At 38.9% G+C, this 15082-nt stretch overlaps 1 protein-coding gene across 2 annotated transcripts in view; it reads right to left on the reverse strand.

Moving 5' to 3' along the window:
• UST (uronyl 2-sulfotransferase) overlaps positions 1-15082 on the reverse strand; it is a 287679-nt gene that overhangs the window by 214892 nt on the left and 57705 nt on the right. The gene's annotated exons all lie outside the window — the stretch shown is intronic.

Consider the following 15082-nt stretch of genomic DNA (forward strand, 5'->3'; position numbering starts at 1 on the left):
GTGTCAAGTATGTTGGCCCTGAGTTTGTCAAGCAGGAGGCCAAGGAATTGTCTCTTACTATATCTGTGATTGCACAATCACCCAGTAGCTATGGCACAGACCTTGACCCAATTCATCTTCTTTTCAGAGCTAGAGAACAGCCAGGTTTATCCAACACATTCTTGTCATTCAGCCCCTAAAACCTAACTTCTTTGGGCCATCTGAGCACACTTCATCAACATAACTTGAACTTAGAGCTCCAGAAATATGATCTAAAGTTCATGAAGCTAAATGAGCTCAGATGCTCCTAACAGGCCAAAGATACCTGCTGTAGTGGAAAAATACTCAGAACATTAAGTACATCTTCAGATTTCCCTGGTGTTATTGGTCCTTCATTCTCATTTCCTCCCTGCATTTTAGCTTCCTTCTGTTATCTCCTTGTATCACTCAAAACCATCCTCAGACTTCCAAATCTTCTCTTTAAACCTAATGTGAATTCTTTTTTTTTTTTTCTGATCATTTATAAGTGATAGGATAATTGCTACAGACAAGTGGTGAAAGACTAGAACTCTACCTTGAGAAATAAAAACATCAAACATAAGCTAACCATCACTTGAAGCTGTATTTGTCAACTTTTTCTTCTTTCATCCATTCTGAATCTATTTTGTCTAATATAAGTATACTTCCCCCTGCTCCCTTTTGGTTTCCATTTGTGTGGAATACCTTCTTCCAACCCTTCACTTTGAGCCTATGTGTGTCTTGGAACCTGAAGGAGTCTCTTGCAGGCAGCATATAGTTGGGTCTTATTTTTTTATCCATTCAGTCACTCTGTGCCTTTGGGTTGGATAATTTAATCCATTTCCATTTAAAATAATTATTGGTAGGAAGGACTTACTATTGTCATTTTGTTAATTGTCTTCTGGATGTCTTGCAGTTCCTTTGTTCCTTTCTTCCTCCTTGCTGTCTTTCTTTGTAAATTGATGATTTTGACCCAAAAAGGTCCTATTTTGAGTCGCTTCTCTTTATCTTGTGCATATCTACTATACATTTTTGTTTTGTGGTTACTGAGGTTTATTTGAAATAGCTTATAGATATAACAGTCTATTTTAAGCCAATAACAAAACTCCAATTGCATACAAAAATTCTACCCTTTTACTCCCCCCCTCCACGTTTTATGTTTTTGATGCCACAACTTAAATCTTTTTATATTGTGCATCCATTAACAAATTATTGTAGGTATTGGTATTTTTCATACTTTTTTCCTTTAACCTTTATACTAGAGTTAAGCGGTTAACACACTACCGTATTACAGCATTAGAGTATTCTGAATGTGACTGAATACTTACGTTTACCAGTGTGTTACATATTTTCATGCTACTAGATAGCATTCTTTCATTTCAGGTTGGAGAACTCCTTCCAGCATTTCCTGTAAGGCAGGTTGAGTGATGATGAACTCCCTCAGCTTTTCTTAGGGAGAACCTTTATTTCTGGGTAAAGACAGTTCACCTTTGAACAATGCCGGAGCTAGGGTTACCAACCCTCCTCTCAATCGAAAATCTGTGTGTAACTTATAGTTGGCCCTCTGTATACGTGTGCCCTCTGTATTCCCTGGCCCTCCATATTCATGGTTCCGCATCTTCAGATTCAACCAACTGCAGATCATGTAGTACTGTAGTATTTACTATTGAAAAAAAATCTGTGGATAAATAGACCCATGTAGTTCAAACCTGTGTTGTTCAAGGGTCAACTATAGTCTTGGTTGGTTGTTCTTTTCTTTCAGCATTTTGAATATATCATTCCACTCTCACCTGGCCTGCAACGTTTCTGTTGAGAAATCAGCTTATAGCCTCATGGGAGTTCTTTTGTATGAAATAATACTGTTTTTCTCTTACTGCTTTTAATATTCTCTGTCTTTGATTGCAGATGTTTTATTATAATGTGTCTTGGAGAAGATAGCTTTGGACTGAAATTTTGGTGCGACATATTAGCCTCCTGAAGTTGGAGGCCCAAATCTCTCACCAGGTTTGGAAAGTTCTCAGCCATTATTTCTTTAAATAAGCTTTTAACCCTTTCTCCCCTTCTTCTCCTCTATGACACCAATGATGATGCATAGATTGCTCCTCTTAATGGTGTCCCATAAATCCTGTAGGCTTTCTTCATTTCTTTTCATTCTTTTTTCTTTTTGCTCCTCTGACAGAATAATTTCAAATGATCTGTCTTCAAGCTCATTGATTCTTTCTCGTGCTTGGTCCAGTCTGAAGTTGAAGCTCTCTATTGAATTCTTCAGTTCAGTCACTATAGTGTTCAGTTCCAAAATTTGTTTGATTCTTTTTAAATGTTTTTTAAATTTTTTTGTTGAACTTCTTATTTTATTCTTGTATTGTTTTCCTGATTTTGTTGAACTGTTTATCTGTTCTCTTGTAGCTCTCCAAGCATCCTTAAAATAATTATTTTGAGTTTTTTGTCATGTGATTTCTGTATCTCCATTTCTTTAGGTCAGTTACTGAAGGTTTGTTGTGTTCCTTTGGTGGAGTCATGTTTCCCTGAGTCTTCATGACCCCTGTAACATTGTGTAGATGTTTGAACATCTGAAGAAGCAGTCACCTCTTTCAGACTTTATGGACTGACTTTGTTAAGGAAAGATCTTCACCTGTGGGTGGGGTATGCTAGAGCATGCTGTAACCCTCGGTCTAGGGGTGCAGGGTACTAAACGTGGGGGAGCGTGGTGGCTCCAGGCCCAGGGGGACATGGTGACTCATCCCCTGAGGCCACTAGTGTCCACACCATCTATAACTGTGTGGTGGTTGGTGAGCACTGTGAGTGATCCACAGAGACTGCAAAGGCTACTGGGATGAAACCAAAGCACGTCCTTCATGTGGTGCCTCAAAAGATTGAGGGAGCCGGTTGCTCACCCTTTCCCAGCAAAGCAAACTCTTTCTATCTGGGGAGTTCCCTCTTCAAATTGAGGAATGCCAGCTTAAGGGATGGAATGATGCAGGCAAAATGAACCCATTCTTCCTTCCCTTTTGTGTGGTTATTCTCAAGTTTTTTGTTCCACTGTGTTGCTCAAGTTTCTTAAGTGGACTACAGAGCTCTCCCAGAGCTGGTTTTGTTTGTGAATAGCTGTCTCATTGTTGATCTTTGTGGTGGGGGCAGAGCTGGGGTCTCCTACTCTGCCATCTTGGTTACATCACTTCATTCTGAATCTAAAATCCGTAAAATTCCCTCTCATTCCAGTCTACAGTACACAAGATAGAATCCACCAGAGTGTAGTGTTAACGGAAACTCTAAATACACTACTTAATCTTTCTAATTAAGAAGACAAGTTTTAAGAAAGCCTTTATTTCCCACCCTTCCAAATTAAGGTGTACTGCTACCAATCCTAATATCATATTTCTTTTTCTGTGCTATCAACTGAATAATGAAAAGGAAATATGGGTAACAGAATAAGGCAGCACCAGTAGCTAATAAATTAAGGAAGAAAATATAATCCTCCTCTAAATTATGTTTATCACAAAAGTGCACAGTTCCTCTTTGGCTTAAAGCACAGGAGGGCAACTGTTCTCTGTAGGCAATCAGATTACTATTGATTTCAAGAATACCTGATATTAGCTGGAGATACAAAAGGCTTTCTTAGAGCAAAGGACTGCATATTAACTTATAGATTACCTTTTATCCCCAAGGGTAAATTTTATATAGTCAGCAATAAACTTCCTTTTTTCAGTTTGCTATATTTAGGGTTTTTTTCTTTAAAAAAAAAACCTTTCTAAATCATGCTTTTGGTTTTTGTCATAAACTTTTACACAGTCTGGAAAAGCATGCCATTATGTCAGAAAAAGTCTCCAAAAATCAGCATTTTGTGTCATATTTCACATTTTTCATCTAAAAGAATGGTTTCTTGCAACCATCTCTTCTAAAACTAAAGGAAATTATCTATACCTCTCTGGTGATGTGGGAAGATGTGGCAAACTCACCCTCCTCTCAGCGTGTGCACGTACATGCAGGTACACCCACCCACTCCCACACACACAAACACCCATGAGTCTTGTAAGAGCCATGAATACTTTGCATCAGCTCCTTTTAATGGTGAGCTTATTTAATTAGCTTATTAATAAAAACAATTAAAATCTTGCTCTTTCCAAAAGAACTGTTTTCTACTAACCACAGTATATGAAGTTTGCCTTTTCAAGTTCTTCCAGTAAGATTCTGACTTTTGATGCAAAAATAATGTCTTAGGCTTATATATTTATTATTTACCTTTGAGATTACAAACCCCCTCCCAAAGGAAGGAAAATCAGTTTTGCTCATATCATTTAAGAAATACCAAGCTACTCGTATTCCCCCACAGAAGTGCTTCATGGGCCATGGCTACTTAGGCTCTATATGTCAAAAACCTGCCTTGAGACCGTATACCAGGCTTGTTTTTACAGACTGTGTGCATTACTAGGTATAGATAGATATAGAGATCGGTGTAGAAATGTGTGTGTGTGCGTGTGTGTGTGTGTGTGTGCGTAATGTCACACATTTTCTAGCTCTGTTCATTCACTGATGGCCTAGAAGCAATGACCTTCCAGTAGCAAAGTGCATACCTAGCACCTAGATCTTGGTTTTTAAATACTATTCTCTACTAAAAAGAACCAGATACCATTGGAGAAAATTTTGATTCCAGGGCAGGGAAAGTACAAGGTGAGTCTGGAACATCCTATTGGACCATAAAAAAAGGAAGTGCACTAAGAATGATGGAGATATGTCAAAGGACACAGAAGCCAGCTTGATGGAGCAACTGCTGGTCAATTCTGGGAAATAAATAATGAGAGTAATGAGTTATAATCCACTGAATCAAATAAGACTTCATGAATCTATATTTAAATAAATAAAGAAGAGGAGAAAATTCTACCTTATAGTGGAGTGTCAAACAATAAAAGTAGAAAAAAATGAGAATGTAGAAAATCACCGTTGGTAACAACCTGGTAATAACTCAATACATTTAGTAATAATTGATTTTGTCAAGACTTGTCAATGGATATTAAAATAAGGGCATAAGAATCTGATGAAGAACAGAATATTTATATAATTTTCAATGTCTCCTCATAAAATATTTATTAACTACTTATTAGCTAACAAGTACATGATACTTGTTATTTAAATTTATATGTAGAAATCCAGCAGGTGCCATTTTACTGAAGTGCTAAAAGTTAACATCACCAGTGGTAAGACAAGTCAACATAATGTACCCCAACATGATGCACTGAGAACTCAGAATCACTTCTCTGGTATGTATTCCTGTCTCCAAGAAAGCATACCCCGAATCCAACCATGAGGAAACATCAGACAACCTCAAATTAAGGCAAATCCTACAAAGTTACTGATTTAGACTTGAAAAAAATTGCTACAGAAAGATACTAAAGACTCATGACAACTAAATGTAATACATGATTCTAAACCAGATCTTGGACCTATAAAGGACATTATTGGGAAAACTGACAAAATTTCAATGGGGTCAAAGCATTTACTAGTAGAATTATATCTATGTTAATATTCTGATTTTGATGGTTGTTCTGTGGTTGTATAAGAGAGAACTCTTAATGTTTTAGGAAATATATATTAAAGGTTTAAAGAGTAATGGGACATTGTGTCTTCAACCAGCTCTCAAATAGTTCAGAAAATTAAATAACATATATAGAGGAGATACATGTGTATGTATATGTACACAGACACAGAAAGAGAGAAAGAGCAAGAAAGAGAGAGAAGCAAGTGGGGTTAACTATTAATTTGGGGGGAATCTCAGTGAAAGGTATATGAGAATTTTTGTTTTATTCTTGTAACTCTTCTATAAGTTTGAAATCATTTCTAAAGAAGTATTTTTTAAATTATTTATTTATTTATTTATTTATTTATGGCTGTGTTGGGTCTTCGTTTCTGTGCGAGGGCTTTCTCTAATTGTGGCAAGCGGGGGCCACTCTTCATCGCGGTGCGCAGGCCTCTCACTATCGCGGCCTCTCTTGTTGCGGAGCACAGGCTCCAGACGCGCAGGCTCAGTAACTGTGGCTCACGGGCCTAGTCGCTCCGCGGCATGTGGGATCTTCCCAGACCAGGGCTCGAACCCGTGTCTCCTGCATTGGCAGGCAGATTCTCAACCACTGCGCCACCAGGGAAGCCCAAAGAAGTATTTTTTACAGGAAAAAGATTAGAGATTTTAATATACCGATATCTTGAGACGGTGCTCACTGAGCACCTATTTTTTGCCAAGCTCTGCAACACTCTGGGAATATACAAAGAAACCAGACCTGACCTTGAGGCTAATGAGCAAATACATGCAATATGATGTGAAACACCTGAGACTAAGAGATGGAAGCCACCAGCAGGCACAAATGGACTGCAAGGGCATTCTAGAAAGAAAAAGCAGCACATGGAAGAACACTGAAGGGTAGTAAAACCCAAAATAGCTGGGGAATAAGAGTTTCATGGAAGGAGGCGTGGATAACAAGGCTACTCTTAACCAGAAGAACTTTCAGTGGAAGATGCTATTTTTCCTTTTTCATTCACAGAGAGGTTCCAGGCAGCCTACACTACATTTGGTGCAATGAAAGAAGAGACTATCACTAATCTTGACGATCACACTCACTATTCATGAACATAAGTTACTACTAACACTGCTACTGAATTGGTCTACTAGACCCGCGCTGGGGTCCTAGCCTGGGCCGAGACCCCTTGTCTCAGCCAGGGAAGTTCTTCTTCCGATCGGATTTGTGCAGCCAATAACGAAACCGATGCTGAAACTGGAACAGCACAAGCTTGATTCAATGGGCAGAGAATGGAGAAGTGGGAACCTAGTTCGCAAATCAACTTCTCAACCCAACTTGGGCAGAGACACAAATATATAGGACGGTCAAGGTAAAAGTGAGGGAATTGGAAAGAGTGGGAGGAATACTCATGAGTTATCCAAGAACAAGGTGTGCTTTGGACCCGGAATGGATGCAACACTCCTTTTTAGTCCTTGTTTGGGCTTTTCCGGTTATTGTCATAGCAACTGTCACGGTCAAGTCACTGGTGGGTGTGTCATTTAGCATGCTAATATATTACAATGAGCGTATAATGAGGCTCAATGTCCACTGGAATCTTCCTCCATCTTGGGTCTAGTTGGTTCTAACCAGTTCTTGTTCTTTTCTCTTTGCAACTTCCTCCTGAAACTTAGATAAGAGTAATTGGCTTCCATTCAAGGGAGGGGCAGGAGTATGATTCTGGGGCAAGACCCTTGGTAACAATACAAATACAAAATAATGCTTTTTTAACACCCACAACATATTGACTTTTAAAAACAATTGGCAAAAGATACAACTCCAATTCTTAACTTCTTTAAGAGCATAAAATGCATTAATATCCATCTGGATACCCTTTGATCAGAAAAGTACAAAGCCTGTGTAAGTTGTCAGTAGGGAAATAAGAGAAAGTAAGGTAAGAGATTCCAATATCTTTCTATCTCTAAGTCAATAGATTTACCAGTCCAATTCAAGTCACAGTCTTGATTGCTTTTGCAAATGTAAGAAGTATGAGGTAACAGGCTAGTTTTCTGAGCCCAGGGTAACTACACAGTGAACATTATGTCAAATCATATTTTGTTCTACTGAGTAATGGGAGAGAGTAAACCAAGAAGCTACAGTGGTATTTTACAGTCTCCTTTAACATTTAAGCCATACTTGTTTTGCATTTCATTACTATCTCTGCTAACAGGATCAGCAATTGAATTCAGACTACTTTTCAGGCTGAAAAGCAACCTAAATTGAAATCTATTACTTTCTTTTGCAAATCTGCCCTCTCTTTGTGATGTGAGGTTCACTTACAGAACCCAGCGGGACTCTGCTTCAACTGTAACCTCCCTAAGTAAGTGAAAATTCAATGAACGTATTAACCCTTTATTTCTTGGGTCCAACTCATTTTTCCCCCATCCAGTGGTCTTACATTACATAAGAACCCAGATTTTGATTACCCCCCAGATAGAAAACCAAAATTGGACAGAAAGTACTATATGGGTCTGAATACCTTAACAGTTAGGCACTAGAAGATAGGAAAAGAGAAACAAATCCATTTCTTTCCTTTCTCATTTCTCTCTCTCCTTCGAGATAATCCCCTGTGTATGAAGTGCAAGCACAAATACACACATATGAGTATTCACAAATATATAATTTGAATGGACTCAAATGATGTTAACTTATATCCTACTCAATGAACACACTCAATGAACAACATAATCCTGTCCTCAAATAATATAATATTCCTTAGAGTAGCTCACATTTTTCTTAATATTTGGCAAATACTCTTTGAACTTGGCTACCAGCCTAAAACTTCCTTGCAATCACAGAATTTGCCCCAGGGTTAAAAGCCAGCCACCCACGTTTGAAACATTTATGTCTGAACCTGCAATTTGCTGGCCACCCACACTCGCTCATTAAAATGTTGGAACCAAATTTGCTTTGCCAGCTTAATTATCAAAGCCAAGAAATCCATTTCCTACTAACTGAATTAATGACAGTGTTCTCTGTCAATGGAAAAATGAAGACCCCTGTGTTACCTCTTTCTCTAGGTTAGTTAATGCACCTGTCTACTTCCAGTGAAAAGTGAGATGAGAACACAAGGAGAGTCACACCCAGTAGGGGGCCAGGTATATCCCTCACCCCAAGCCATGCTTTGGTAAGTGAAATAAATCATTTATTTCAGTGGCCTGAGGCATATCTTCTCCTTCAAGTTCTATGCCATTTTACTTTAATCTTATATTTTGAATTTACTGCATTCTGAGTCTTTTTAATTTTCCTGACTAATGGAAACAGACTCCCAACTTACTAACTAAATATCACAGTCTTCTGGTGAAGGTCTTATTTGTTCTTAGGGAAATATATGTAATACATTGGGTACATGCTCGTCCTTTAACATGGTGGTCGGCAAACTTTTTCTGTAAGGGGTCAGATAGCAAATATCTTGGGCTTTGCAAGCCATTTTGGTCTCTGTCCCAAACACTCATCTTTGCCCCTGTAGCGCAAAAGCAGTCACAGACAATACGTAAACAAATGGGCATGGTGGTGTGCCAATGAGACTATATCTACACAAATAGGAAGAAAGCTAGATTTGGTCCATGGGCTGTAGGTTGCCGACCTCAGCTTTAATATTTCTTGGCTTTGCTCTATAGTAAAACTTAGCCTTTATATAGAAAAACAACAACAAGAAAACAACAGAAACACAAGAACAGGGTTTCTAAAGGAATAGTCCATACATCATCTGCATCCAAATCTCCTAGCATGTTTGAAGAACGTTCATATTCCTGGGTGCCAATCCCAATTTACTGAATCAGAATCCCCAAGAATGGGGCCCAGGAATCTACATGTTTACAAGCTTCCCAGTTAACTCTTAGAGCCCCAAATGTAAGGGCCACAACTTCAAAGTGAGATAGGCTATAAAATTCTGCGTCTACTGGGGGGTGGTGGTGTGAGAATAACACAGAAAACTCTATTATCAAAACCTTAAACCCAAAAGAGAGATTCACTCTCATCTTAAGGACCGTTTATTACCCCACAGATGAGTAACATTTTGCTGTTTGTTCAAGAAAAAATTTAAAATACAACAAAAAGGAAATAAATGTTCCATATTCTATTCTCTGTTTCTCCTATATAAAAGCCATTTAATATCAGCTTTGGTTTTCTTATAGGTAAATAACTGGATGTAAACCTTAATTGCTTAATACTTTACAATCCATTCTTCATACATCTCTGTTTATGTACTTGATAGCATTGCTCTTTTATTTTAGTTTGGTTTTGGTATCTCAAAAAAACTTTTATTTCAACTGGAATTGGCTATATAACATGTATAGACAGCTGCATAGAACTCTATTAATTCCCTTAACACATTAGAGTTTGTACAGAAGTCCCTACCAGGGGTCACAAAGGACATTTCCTTTTTATCCTATCTCTTCCTTCAGTAATATATGCTCAATTTGGAATTTAATTATCTTCTTCTTCCAGAGTGAGAAAGTCCTCTCACCTGAGCACAAGGGTCCCCTCTGCACAATCCGCTTGTCTGTCTCTGGATGTCACAGTCATATTTCACCTGAAATGTTGTGTTGATATCAGGTGTCATTCATTCTCCCCACACAGTGACTGCAGAGCCGGAATTCACTGTTTGGGACCAACCGGGGACTATGGCGCATAAGTCATTAGCTTACTTTTCTTAGCCTCTCTTGAGAATTTTAACTCAAGTGTGTGAATCTGGGTGAAAACAACACAATATGCAATTTCAATCCCTCCATTTACATCCAGGCTATCCCAAGGTACCCAACAGTCCCCTGCATGGCAGAATCATGGCGCCTAGTAGGTCATAGCCAAGCCCCCTTAAAGAGTCTATCATCTGGTGGGAGGCCCATCAGGTCCACCACTCGTGAGCAGTGAAATGTCAGACAGGGAAATAGGGAAGAAGGAGGGAAGTTGAGTGGAAAGAAGGAGACTCAGGACTCAGCCTGCCTTTAACTACAACATCTATAAGCACCTAATTAGTGATAAAATCCTCTCATTCTATAATTTAAGTTCACATAATCAACTATTTAAATCTGAAATATGGGCTTTACACAGAATAGGAAAATTGTTAACAAACATTGATAAAAATATGGTTCCAAATCCAAACTCCTGACCCAGACAACTTTTCATTCTGAATGCCTTTTTTTTTTTTTTTTTTTTTCTGGCCAAGACAATTTTCGCATTGAACAGCATTGATTTTTAAGAATGTAATATACACTTTAAAATAAAAATGAACGGTGATTTTCCACGTGGTATATATTTTTCAGTTAACAATATTTTTGAAGATCTACCATGCATCAAGCACTGGGCACTGGGAACATAAAGGCAAAAGAAAAAGGGAGTAGAAGAGGCTTGGTTCTCTGCCCTCCAGGGATTGGTTCACTTCTGCCATCTTTGTTACAACACTGTTTTCTTTCAATATATTTTTTTTCATCTTATTTACTTATTCAGATTCAAAAGGCACAGAAAGCTATACAATGAATAGTACCCCTCCCAATCTGTCTTCCAGCTAGTCAGTTTCCTCCCTAGAGGCAACCAGTATTATTAGCTCATATATAGCCTTTTAGAAAATGTTATACTACTCAAGCAATCTAGTATTATATACTCTATCTTTCCTTTACTTTAAATACAATAAATACGTCATTTATATGCTCTGTATTGCACTTTGCTTTTTATACTTGACAAGACTTGGAGTTCATCCCATATTGGTACCTCCTGTTTATAGTTGTGTCGTATGCCACTGTGTGGATCTACCACAATTTATTTAACAAGTGCCTCTGATAGACGGTTATGTTGCTTTCAATCTTTTATTATTACAAACTATCGACATGTATTCTATCGTTCACATACACACACACATTCTGATACATAAAGCCATCCTTAATGGGATTACTTGGTATAGTTTAGTCCTTGCATATGCAGGCACTCTCCAACCCATGAGCAGCAACAATGGGCTGACCCTGACCCCTCTGTATGGGTGAAGCCTCCACCACCCCTAAACAGAGATGTCAAAGAGAATGCCATTCAGATACTGGTGTGCTATGTATCCTGGAAAGTTTCCTTGTGAGAAAGAAAAAAGTGAAGAAATCTAGTAGAGATGCTGGAAATCTACAAATAATCATCTTCTTTTCGTGAAGTCTACAAACAACTACAGCAAACTGCATCAGGCCCCAGTGCAGCCAGAAGCTGACCAGATCAGCTGCAGGGTTAAGGGCTTGCAAACTGTAACCCTGGTGTCACAGAGGGAGTTCAGGCACCAGGTGTCATAAACCTGTAAGAATTTCTTGGTCAAAGGCCCTTCTGGCATGATTTTTTTTAATTCTGTTAAATGCTCAGTTTTTCTTTATCCGTCCACGCAGCTGCAAACTCTACTCCCTTGCATGCCCCTACAAGAAGGCAAACTGGAGTGTTTTCTTTTAAACCTTTTAAATCAAACACCTTCTATAGGTACTCTGGCATCTCTTCTAAATCTTTAAAAGCAGAAGGGGGCATAGAGAGGACCACCCACACACAGCTTGGTTTATTCGTGCAGCATAATCCTCACTGCAAGCTTTAAAATGCAGCCCTTCCTCACATACGCCTCTTACAGGTACTCTTCCCAGCCCCTCGGGGGCCGGACTTCATTATAAATGCAAACCTTGTCATTAGTGTAAACGACCAGAGTTCTATCCTTATTACCCCATCATTTAACTTGGTCATGGCAATTTATTGAGAGCCCACAACATGGAAGGTGCTATAAAATTTATGAAATTTTGAAATGATTGAAAGTGCATCATGTAAATGAATCCAATGTATTTCTGGAAAAGCTGGAAAGACTTTTACAGACATGAAAATGAATCAGTTATATTTTATATAAATGGCGAAGGGAGGGGTGTGAACTCACAAAACGTAGGAGTATTCATTTATAACATATTAAATTAGTTCACAGATCATAATAAAAGCTTTAAAAATCACCTGACATAGAACAGTCCTTTCAGTACCCTGGTCTGGAGCACATTTCCTTTATGCTGTCTCAAAAGTGGTAAAGATAGCAGAACTGTAACAGCCTGAATGGCAGAGAGCATGTTCTGTTTTGTAATGGTCAAGTTTCTTGCCAATTAAAATTTCTTCCATTAAACGAGCTATTAATGGCAGTGGCTTATATTAGGTTGGGGTCAGTGTGGCCTAGTTTATGGAAACCAGGAACTAAATTTTAAAAAAAAAAAGGCTTTGGGAGATGATGGCACCCAGCAGCTCCCCCCCTTATTTCTCTTTTTCTCAAACCAAAGCTTACTGAGGGCACCAGCAGTTAAGTGCTTTGTAAAATGTTCTGAAGTATTTTGTGTACTCATTTAAAATATAAGAATAATTGCAATGTAATTAAATATAAGAATATCCTACAACACAAAAAATATTTATAAGAATACTTTACAATTTTTTTCAAAAGGTGCCATTGAATTGTTGATCTCTATGATCTGGTAATTCCACACTAGGGGGATATGCCGAGAGTAAATTTCTCCTTTCCATTCATCAATAAAAAGCAATCTGTGCAAAGATGTTTACAGCAATGTGTAGTAAACAAGCTCCAAGAAGACCCCATCAATGACCCCCATCTCCTGGCATTCACATCCATGTGCAGTCCCCTCCCACACTGTACCAGGGTTGGTCTGTGTGATCAACAGAGTACGACAGAAGTAAAGGTATATAACGTTCAAGACTAGGTTATAAAAAAAACCTCGCTTCCATTTGGTCAGCATCTCTTTCTCTCTTTACCTTTTTCTCTCTTTCCTTCTCTCTCTCTCTCCCTCTCATCACTCACTTGGGGAAGTTAGCGGCCATATCTTGGGCAGCCCTGTGAAGAGATCCAAGTGGCCAGAAACGGAAGCGTCCTGACAGCTGCCAAGTGAGTGAAGGTGGAAGCGGAATCTCCAGCCCCAGTGAAACCCTCAGATGAGACCGCAGGCCCAGGCAACAGCTAGACTGCAACCTCACGAGAGACCTCACGAAGGACCAAGCCATTCCTGGGTTCCTAACCCACAGAAGCTGCATGAGGTAATAAATGGTTATTGTTTCAAGCCACTAAGTTTGGGGGTAATTTGTTACATAGCAATAGATACCCAGACATGGCGCCATCAAGTTAGTGTAATTGTAAGTAACCGAGCTACCTAAACTGGGAAACTGCTAAGCCAATTATGCTAGTATTAGCTTGATGAATTCCTAGGTAATTAAAATAAACATTACAAGCATTTTTTTATCTATAAAATAACTTTTAAAAAACTAAAGCACAAATATATACACTAATTAAACTATGTAGAAAGTACATATGTATGCATTTTCTCAAAGATCATTGAGAATCTGGAATGAAGTAAACAGCTACCCTTAATCATTTCTTGGGTTACTTTATAATATACAGAACTATACAAAATAAGAAATCTGAGTATGAAAATTGTAAGTGCACTATTTAATAGGAATGGTGAGTGCTAAAGATGTAAAGATCATAGTACTGTGACTTAACATCACAGAATGAGGGAATTGATTTCTCTCTGTGAATAACTGCTGCAGATTTGTGGAGATTTTTAAACATGTCTGCAAATTCTCCAGTACTTCTTGCACCAAGAGGTGAGTCTATTTCACCTCTGCTTGAATTGGGCTGATATTAGTGGCTTGTTGTTACCGATAGAAAGTGCTGGAAGTGAAGACATGTGGTTCCCCAGGCTACGTCAGACAAGGCCATTCACCTTCTGCCTTGTTCACTTGGGACACCACTCTGAGGGAAGCCATTGTCATGTAAGAAGTCTGACTACTTACATGTTGGGAAAGCCACGCATAGGCATCAACTGCTTGCCATGTGAGGGAGCCATCCAGGATGCCTCACTGAATCTTCAGATGACTGCAGACCCAGTGCCAGTGACTCCCAGATGAGAACTGCCAAGCTAAGCCCTTCCCAAATGCCTGAACCACCAAATCGTGGGCAAAATCAAATAGTTTTATATCACTAAGTTTTAGGAAATGTGGAAAAGCAGTATTAACCAGAACAAGTTGATTGTAAATTTGGTGCCAATTCTCACCAATCCCCTTATGCATACTGTTTACTATGTGACATAAAGAAGTAGAGTCTCTTTCCCCACTTTTGAACCTGGGCTTGACTTGTGGCTTCCTTTAGCCAACAGAATATGGCAGAAGTAGTGGTGTACTGGTTTCAAGCCTAGGCCTCAAATGGCCTTCTGCCCTTCCACACTCTCAACACCCTGCAACTGCTAAAAGAACAACCAGAAGATAAAAGTGCTTGTAGAGGTGAACACAGTGGTCCTAGGTACTCCCAGGCCAACCAGCTCCCAGCTGACCCACCAGCTGACCACAAACACGAGTGAGCCTTCCATGCCAGACCACAAAAACTGCCCAGCACTCATAAATGTATCTTTTTGTATGTCAGTGAGTTTTTTGTAGTTGTTTGCTACACAGCATTCTGGCAATAGATAACTGACACAACAAATGCAGAAAAGCAATGTCTTCGATAAACCGATGTACCCTTTACACAATGTGAAAATGCCAGCTTGCAAAAGTTC

Source organism: Balaenoptera ricei, chromosome 12 (genome assembly GCF_028023285.1).
Source record: "Balaenoptera ricei isolate mBalRic1 chromosome 12, mBalRic1.hap2, whole genome shotgun sequence".
NCBI classification, from domain to species: Eukaryota; Metazoa; Chordata; class Mammalia; order Artiodactyla; family Balaenopteridae; genus Balaenoptera; species Balaenoptera ricei.